Source organism: Lathyrus oleraceus, chromosome 1, assembly GCF_024323335.1.
Source record: "Lathyrus oleraceus cultivar Zhongwan6 chromosome 1, CAAS_Psat_ZW6_1.0, whole genome shotgun sequence".
Classification (NCBI taxonomy): Eukaryota; Viridiplantae; Streptophyta; class Magnoliopsida; order Fabales; family Fabaceae; genus Lathyrus; species Lathyrus oleraceus.
The window spans coordinates 74,528,140-74,538,275 of record NC_066579.1 but is presented as its reverse complement, the minus strand read 5'-3'; the positions used below and the strand labels follow the sequence as shown (position 1 = coordinate 74,538,275).

The window sequence follows — 10,136 nt, the reverse complement described above, 5'->3', positions numbered from 1 at the left end:
AATTATATCACATGATCACAAATTCAAACTAACCTAAATCTAACAATTTATTTTATGCATAAAAATATATAAAAAAAACAGAGATTAAAGAATATATAAAAAATAATTAAACAGACAAAAGGAATTAATGTGAAAAAAGGCAGGGGTGTGAATCAAGAACTGGAGGGTGCAAATAGAAGCACTTGGGCCTCTAGCCCAAGCTCCACTAGGAAAATCCTCGGGTCCAAGCCACCAAATAAAACGCGCAACACCAAGACTCAACAGCAAGAACAGCTTTCGATTCCTTCACAAACCTCAATTCTCACTTTGAAAATTCAAACGAAACTAAACGCAAGCCATGAACAAGACCTCAAATCCAGATGAACAATCATCACCGAAATCTTATAAATCGAATTCATCATCATCGAATTGAGTTGCAAACTGAAGACGAGTCGTAATCAAATTGTGTTTTATGCGCAGAACTGAAGAGAATCATAGATGAATGGTGGATTTCGTTCAAGAAATGCACGCTGATTGAATCAAGAGATAGAAGATTTACTAGATTGAAGCTCCAGCACGGTGGTTCTCCGGCGAATCAGGTATTGACCTTTTCTTCTTTCCTTCTGCAACTGCTTCGCTTCCTCTTTCTCTGCAAATGTATGAATTGAGGAGAGGACGTGTGCTTGAGGAGTGAGTGTGAGAGGTGAAGAGTGAAAGGTGTGAGAGTTCTGGAAATCAGTGAGATTCGAGAGAGCTTGTGATTTGATTCGTGATTTATGATTGGAAACTGGTAGAACTATGAAGCTTTGATTTTATAGGTTCTGAAATCATGTTGGAAATGTCATTGAAACTCATCTCAAATGCAAATGAAATTATCTTGAGTTAGTAAGTTAGTTAGAAATTGTAAATTCTGTTAAAGCTAAATGAGTGGATTCAAAGGTGTTCAATTGTATGTGTTATGCAGAATATGATGTAGATGTTAGTTAGTCAATGAAAAATGAGTTAGTCATATGCTGAATTAAATGTAATGTTAGAATTTGTTTTTTTCTCCACAACTTCATGTTAGTTAAAGAGGTCCAATTTTATGTTAGAAAGTGTATGGTTTAGCTCTGCTAAAAACCAATTGCAGGTTGGATTACATGAGCTGCTAGAAATGTTATGCAGGTGGAATATTTGTGGCAAGTTTTTGTCATGTAATGCAGGTTGTATTGCCCTGTGAGTTTTCCTGTCATGTGATTCACTTTGAGTTGCTTGATTAAAAGGTTATGAGCTGCTTTTAGAATTTAGGGTTGCATATGGAATACGTTGGAATTAGTTACGACATTGGACTGTATGGAATTGAAGTGTGGGATTGAGTTTTTCTGTCATGCCCTTTTCAAATTGGTATGCTATGCAATGAGTTATGGAAATGGAATTAGATTAATGCTTAGGAATAGGATTGATGTTTATAGACTTGTTTTATGAAAATGTGTTTTGGAGTATTTTAATTGTTTGGATCTATGTTGAATTGGATTGGAATTGTGTATGGACTTTGTTTATTGTTATGTTAGGTTCAAAAAAGGTTGGTAGTGAAAACAACAAAATGCCTGTCTTGGCTTGCAAAAATTATGGCATGTGCTTAAGTGTTCTAATGGTGTTGAATGTGTTCTTTTATAGGTTTTGCTTGGCAAATGGATATGGTCATGGATGTGAGCTCAAGATCAAGATGATGTGGACTTAGAGACTTTAGGGAAGATGGTTGACTTTGTTCAACCAGTTGACCAAAAATTCAATAGTTGACTAAAGTCAACTGTAGGTTAGAATAGGTTTCTTTTTTTTGTTTGATGTAAATGTAAGGACTTGTATTTGATGTCTTGATGAAATGTAATGTAAAAGAGGTTTTGAATGAATAAAACGTGATTCCTCTACTTAAATGAAACAATGATTTGCGTGACTTATTCAAAACTTCCCATCAAAACGGATGAAACTGATCAAATGGACTAAAATACAATGGATGAACCAATAATGAATGACCTATAATGACTTAAGAATCTGAATGGATCAAAGACAAATAATAGACCAAAAGACCAATGCACTAATGAAAGCATGAATCCAAGAATCAAGACTAATGGCTTATGATCTTGACAACACCATATGGATGGAAGAAATAATCATGAATAAAATACTTAAGATCTTGAAAGCACCATATGGATGGATGCTTGAACAAAACCTTGAACCAGATGAAATCCCAAACAAGTTTAATGCATGACATGGTGCATGACAAGACGGTCAAGAACCTCTTTCCAATGAATTAAAGTTCCAGCCAATCCCATGATGAAAAGTCAACTCAAAATGGCACACAAGATCATGCATCCATGATTAGGGTTTCATGATGCACACCCCTTAATCAAAGTCTTAAAATCAAGCATAAAGCTCCACAGTCAATTTACCAACACATGGGCCCACAATTAGGGTTTAGATGCATAGATGAAAGCTCATGAGGTCAAACACAAGGTTCCATAGTAGTACAGTCCAAAATTAGGGTTTTTATGCACAAATGAATGTCAAGTTGTGATCTCCATGAAATTAGGGTTTCATCCCAATGGTTCTAATATGAAGAGCCATACCACATCCCTAGGGCTTGATCCACAAGCAAACCCTATCTTTTGTTAGCCACAAACTTTGAATCTATGATGATTATTAAAAAGTGTTAACATGAATGAATGATGCACATGAATGAAGCATGAATGAGTACAGATGAATTTCAAATCATAGGTTAGATGAAAAATGAAAAGGGGAGGGAAAATTTTGGGGTATGACAGTTGCCCCTATTTAATCATCTTAAACCTGAATGAGTGAATTACGACAGCTTTTCGGGTATTCGAGGTAGAAGAGGATTAATTTATCTCTATAAGGTGGTAGCCAGGTTTAAAATTGGAATCACAATTTCATCAATTCTCAAAATATGAGTTTTATAAAGTATTAATACATAAGATGCTGCCAAGGTTTTAAATCATGATTGTAATTACTTTGTCTATCAAATATTCAAAACTTTGATGTTACAAAACTCCACATAAGGCGTTATTTTAAGACATTGGTGTCCACAGTCCATACTTCAAAAGCATCAATTGTTTTTATCAATCTTGTTAATCTTTTTCACAAACACAAATTTATAACCATTAATCTTATGAAAACAATCAGAAATTTAATTTAATTTTAAACGAAAGAAACTAATCTACATCAACACAATGAAACAAATATACACAAACGAAATTAATAACAAACTTCACAAATAAACTACAAACTATAACTATAAACACGTGAAATAAAAACTAACATAAGTAGCAGTAATCAAAAATCATAGCAGTACGAGTAAAACGCATAGCAGTGAAGAAACTTACAACATAGCAGTAACGCGTCTGCATAGCAGGTGGAAAAGAAGTTCAGTTTAGAATTTTTCTGCGTTTTAGATTTTGGTTTCATGTTGCGGTTCAGAATTTTTTTTTTGTTGTGATAAGAGTTTTGCTTGGATTGGAAATGGGTTTGGTTCAGCACTTAGTTTAGAATAACTCACTTTTAGTTCATCATTGGTTTTGACTCGAAATTGGTTTGTGTTTTGACTCGGTTTTTGGTTCAAATAAGTGATTATTCTAATAAGCTATTTCATATTTTATGTCCAAACTCTATGCTAATCGAATTCCTAATTCAATATTATGTTAAACTATGTTAAAAATTATGCTATGTTGATTTTTATGCTACTTGAATTTGATTTTCTTTGGAAATAAGTGATTTTCTAAATAAATTATTTTTGACATTATGTTAAATTAATCAACAAGAAGCATCCAACAACTCATGACAATAGTATGGAAGAAAAGAGATGAAGAATTATCAACCGAGCTGAGATTTGCTCCGGTTAAAGATTGCTAACAAAGTGTCGAAGAGAAATTCGGAAAACTTCAAAAATAAGCATTTTTGATATGCTTATAATTACTCTTTGCTTGATGAGCATGGTTGAATATAGAAAGAAGAATGTATAAGTTTTTATGATTTTAGAAACTTGGTTGAATTGTAGAAACTTGGTGATTGCTTAAATTGTTGAAATTCGATGTTGTTTGAATTGTTGAAACTTGATGTTGAATCTTGAATGATGAAAATGAAATTTGATTGATGAATTCTTGAGACTTGATTGTAGTTAAGTTCCACCAAATTTGATTATGCATGAAACTTTGAATTTTTGAATGTTTTTGCCTTGAATTTTTGGTGAATTATCTAATGACTTTAAGTACTTTTGAGAAGTGATTCTACGTTGAAAAAATGCACTTCTGAATGGTGTAAACTTATGGATCAAATTCTGATTTTTTGGGCATGAATTAATGTTGGAAAGTGTTGAAAAAACAAGTATTGAATTTAAGGAATAATGCAGAATTTTTGTGAAGTAGTGCATGATTTTGTGAAGTTGTGCAAAAACATTTTATGACTTTTACATAGCATTTTGATGATTTTAATAAATGATATGAATGTCTAATTTTGTGTACCTTCTTCCTTGTAGAGAAGTGAGCATTATGGTGAAAGAATGAGCTTGAGGGGACATCGGAGAATGAAGAAAAAAACATGAGAATAGAGCTTGATGGAAGATGACATCTTGAGTTGTTGGAAATTAGCATTAGTAAAATAATCATGGAATAATTTATTTTTGATGATCAATGATGAATCCTTTAGCCAAATGATTGTAGGATAGGTCTAGAAAAATTCAGGAGGCAAAATCGAGTCAATGGTTAATAATTGATCAAAAAGTCAATTCTTGACCAAAAATCAACTATACTAAAATTTGCAGTTTTTTCCTTGTAATTGATCTTTTTCCTTGTAATAAAGCTTGTGATGCTTGTAATGTATTCCAATTACTCATGAATGAAGATATTCTCTTTCTTTCGAAAAAATCAACAAAAGTCAAAGGATGGTCAAAGTAAAAATAATAAGAAAATAATCAACAATGATTAATATTCATAACGACTCAAAGTCAATAACATCCAATCAATGACAAAAATCAATAATTATTAAAAGTCAATGGTAATGAAAAAATCCACAATTATGATAGAAGTCAACACATGGAAAAAGTCAACATTAATGGTAAAAGTCAACATTGGCCAGAGCATGGTTAACAATATTGAAATGATCAAAGTCAATCAATAGTCAATTATAAGTCACAAACCAACAAGATATAAAGATTAACGGAGAAGTTTTGAACCATTAAGTGAAATGAAATGTAAGGTGGATCAGATGAAATTTTTAATGGTGCATCAGATGAATTTAGCCTAAGTAGGAAAAGAAAAAAAAGAAAAAAGAAAATGAAAAAAGAGTGGGGCAAAATTGGAGCATGACAATCCCAAAGCCCTCAAAACCCAACAATGGTGAAAACATATCAACACATTAAAACAGAAAATCTCATACACACATGTACACAAATTTAATCATGAAAAACATACTACAACACTAATTGATTATCGAATTTCAGATTCACATACAAATACAACCAAACATTCACAATTATACAATCTATTGGAGGTTATGGACTCTCCAACTCTACCCCTTACGCATATACCCGTTATTGAATCAATTCTCCCCTTACCTTAATTCCTAGCAAGCAATTTGAATCTGAACTGATTTGAATGTTCTCCTCTCATCCAAAGCTCCAAGTTCTCCCTTTGCCTCAAGCCTCTTTCTCTCTTTTTCAAAGTTTCTACGTACTCATAGCAAATCTCTCTAAACTAGGATAAGCCCTTAATTCATATAATTAGGGTAATCTACTAATAATTATAATTCTAACCCCAAACTCTTATCCCTCGTGCTCCTTCCTCCATTCCACCTCTTATAAGTCTCATTATTAGCTCAAAATTCTTATTTTCTTATTTTAATTAAATAAATCACATAAAATAGTATTATTTAATTATTAAAATAAACTCCAATAATTTTAAATAAATTCCACTAATCTCTACTTACTCTCTACACACCCACCTCAAGGTCACACAACCCTAACACTCATATTAATTCAATTATCGCACATAATAATTAAATTAATATAAAATTTAATCACGAATAAACACATAAAATAACCATGCAAAAACTAGGGTGTTGCAACTCTCCTCCACTTAAAGAATTTTTGTCCTAAAAAATTACCTTAAGTAAATAGATTCAGATACAACTCTCTCATATGGCTCTCAAGCTCCCCTGTAACGTTTCAACCAGCTAGTCCTCCCCTAGCTACCTTCACCAAGATAATATTTTTACTACGCAACTATTTCACTTCCCGATCCTCTATCCGCATGGGTGATACCTCAACAGTCAGGTTATCTCTCACTTGCAAATCATCCACTTGGACCACATGAGACGAATCTAGAATGTATCTCCTCAACTGAGACACATGAAACACATCATGAAGATTAGCAAGCGACAATGGTAAAGTTTTCTATGGTCTATTGGACAATCTACGGTCCAATCACAACACCATCTCTCGACTCATACCAACGTAAAGTTGTCATACACCTTCTACCATACAATGCCTCGACGGTGTCATTCCAATGCTCGAATGTAAATTGTTGTTGTATGTAAACTCGATCAATGGTAGAAACCTATCATGAGAACCTCCTTTTTATATCACACAAGCTCTCAATAAGGCTTCTAGGGATTTGATAGTCCTTTATGCCTAACCATCAGTTTGCAGATGATAAGCATAACTCAAATGCAACTTCGTACCCAAAGCCTGATGTAAACTCTCCCAGAACCTCAATGTAAACCTCATATCCCTGTTAGATACAATACTGGATGGAATCTCATACAAGCTGACAATCCTCTTAATATACAACCCTGCTAGTTTCTCCAACGGATAGTTAAGTCGAATCAAAATGAAGTGAGCCGACTTAGTCAACCTATCAACAATAACCCAAATGGTATCACAATAATTCACCGTCTTCGGCAAACCAGACACGAAGTCTATCGAAATATTGTCCCATGCATCAAACCTAACAGCTTCTGATGCTCAATCTTTGACTTTTAACAAGTCAGACAAGCATACACGAACTCAATAGTTTCCTTCTTCATTCCTGGCCACCAAAACAACTTCTTCAAGTCTTGGTACATTTTAGCACCGAGATGAATACTCAAGCCACTCATGTAACCTTCCTGAAGAATACTCTTCTTAAGTTCAGGAAAATCTGGTACACAAACTTTATCTCTGAATCTTATCACACCATTCTCGTCAATTCTAAAATCCCCACCTTGACCTTGGTTAATTGACACTAACCGATCAACCAACCCTAAGTCGATCTTCTGACCCTCTCTGATCTCTTCAAGAATACCACTGGTCAACTTCAATATACCCTACTTCATGCTTTTACGAGTCTTTTCACATACTAAACTCAGATCTCGAAATTGCTTAATCAACTCCAGCTCTCGAACTATAAGCATCAACATATGCAACGACTCCCTACTTAACACATCAACCACGACATTAGATTTATCAGGATGATAATTTAAATCAAAATAATAGTCTTTCAAAAATTCGAGCCACCTCCTCTTCCTCATATTCAACTCTTTCTGATTGAATAAGTACTTCAAACTCTTGTGATTATTGAACACTTCAAATTTGGAACAAAATAAATAATGCCTCCAAATCTGATGTACAAACACAACAATAGCCAATTCCATATCATGTGTAGCATAATTCCTCTCATGAACCTTAAATTGTCTAGAAGCGTAATCCACAAACTACCTATTTTGCATCAGCACCCCACCCAAACCATCATCGAAGCATCACAATACACTAGAAAACACTTACTCAGATTTGGCAGAATCAATACTGGAGCAGATGTAACACCCTAAATTTCCCCCGAGTAAATTTAAAGCATTTATCATAGTAAAACAAGTCAAATGCAATTCAGGATGCTACACTACAACATAAAATCAACCTTCTCAATCGAAAAGACATGTAACACTTTACACTTATAAAAATAGTAGTAATATCCACATATCTGAATATTAAATTTTATTAAATCGCAGCGGAACAATAATAACAAACAGTTAACTCAACATATCTGACACCAACATAACATGTCATATAAGAAATGTTAAAACATAAAGAAAGACACATCGATTCCCCAGTGTTACACATCAGAGCAGACGCTGACACTAAAATAAAACGGAAGACTTCATCTTCCACTCACATCTTAGCTCCTACTGCAGATTCTGCATGTTACCCACGTGAAGGCAACATTCAAACAGAAGGGGTGAGATATCATACTTATATAAAGGAAATAATGATGATAAGTAAGCATCAGATTATCACATGTACATCACCCATTCCATAACACAATTCCATATAATCCACACAATAAGTATCCACACATAATAGCAACATCATAACTATCAGACATAATAACAACATAATACATCATCCAGCATAATAACAAACATAACCAATGTACAATACAATGAGACTTAACAACTCGATTCAATGCATATGGTACCAATACGTGAACATTCAGATTCACCACTTCGATCCTCACCTCCTAGGATCAAAGTCCCCAATTCGTTACTATTACCTCCGATAACGTCTCATTGATTTCATCACCTCTGCAATCAGCTACCGGCTCAATCAACACAATGGGATTTGAGGCTCACTAACAACTGACCATTTGTCCAACAACATGAATGCATGCAACATACAATACATGTAACAACAATATCCTGCATAATGACCCACCTCCAGAGTTAATGTACACCGCCGATATTGGTCATCATGTATCAAACACATGTTATACAGCTCAGCAACATCAACATACAAAATAATAAGCAACAATAATGCATTTAATGTTATGTCACACCACCACATAAACATTTCAATGCATATTAATACCATCACATAGAAAAATATTCATTTTCAGGTACTGAGACCAATTTTAAATGATAATACACACTCTCAGCTTTTTGAGGCTTTGAGTGGAACTCGAATCGGACACTCGGAACAAAAATTATGAATTTTTAAAGTTTTTAAGAAAATACTCCCAGTGTAACCGGTTACCCTAAAACCAGTAACTGGTTACACTACATCAAGTAGCACAACCCACATTGCCACACACACGGGGTAACCGGTTACCCAAAAATGGGTAACCGGTTACACCCCCTTTTTCCATCCCATGTGTGACCTCTATTTCATAGGGTAACCGATTACCCAAAAACCAATAACCGGTTACACCCCTCAAAGTTTTCCCAGAAACGTGTTTTGATGCAGCGTAATCGGTTGCTCCATTTCTGGTAACCAATTACACTGTTGCATAAGCATTTTTCTGCAACTTTTTCAAAACATAAATCACATGAAATTAATCCTCAAACCCCATTTTTCTTACAAATCGTTTATACCACATTTTAACACGAAAAAGCAATTTTCAAAAGTTCAAAACCCCAACTTATTTACACCGAAAACATTCATAACTCAGTTCCGACTCTGACCCGAATCAACATCAATCACGCAATATTGGCATCGTACAATCCAATCAAATTTCATGTTTCTAACAACAATAATTCATCATTCCGCATCAGTCCCAACATCATCATACCACACACACACACAATTAAACAATTATCAATTATCAAAATGATCATGAATATGGAGAAGAAAAACACAAAACCTACATGGCATAATTTATCCACCATCATCATGTTCACCCTTAGATAATCAGAACCTCACCCTTACCTTAGAGTTCCTAGCAATAGATTCTTCGACCTTCAACAATGGTGAATTCTCCTATTGAGCCCTAACCTCTTCTTCTCCCTTTCTCAGTTTCTTCTTTTTTCTCCCAAATGCTACGTTCTTTGAGTTTCTATCCCAAAATCCCCTTTTCTATTTCTATTATAATTCCTATTATTCTATTAACTTATTATATTTTAACTAATTTCTTATTAATAATAATAATAACAATAATAATAACAATAATAATAATAATAATAATAATAACCCACTCAAATTAAATAATTAAATTAATAGTCATCTAATATTAATTAATTAAATTAAATAATAACTAAAATAGTTAATTAGTTTTACTCACCACACCACCCTTTCTACACTTTTGCTCACACACACCTCAATACCTTGATTTCTATCATTCTAAGGCGGCTACCCCACACCA

General features: G+C 33.8%; 1 long non-coding RNA gene across 1 annotated transcript; it reads left to right on the top strand.

Moving 5' to 3' along the window:
• The first annotated feature begins 256 nt into the window (after nt 1-256).
• On the top strand, nt 257-1,886 carry LOC127116393 (uncharacterized). Its single transcript, XR_007801322.1, has 2 exons — nt 257-578; nt 1,636-1,886. It is a non-coding gene; the product is annotated as an uncharacterized LOC127116393 (long non-coding RNA).
• The last annotated feature ends 8,250 nt before the right edge of the window (nt 1,887-10,136 follow it).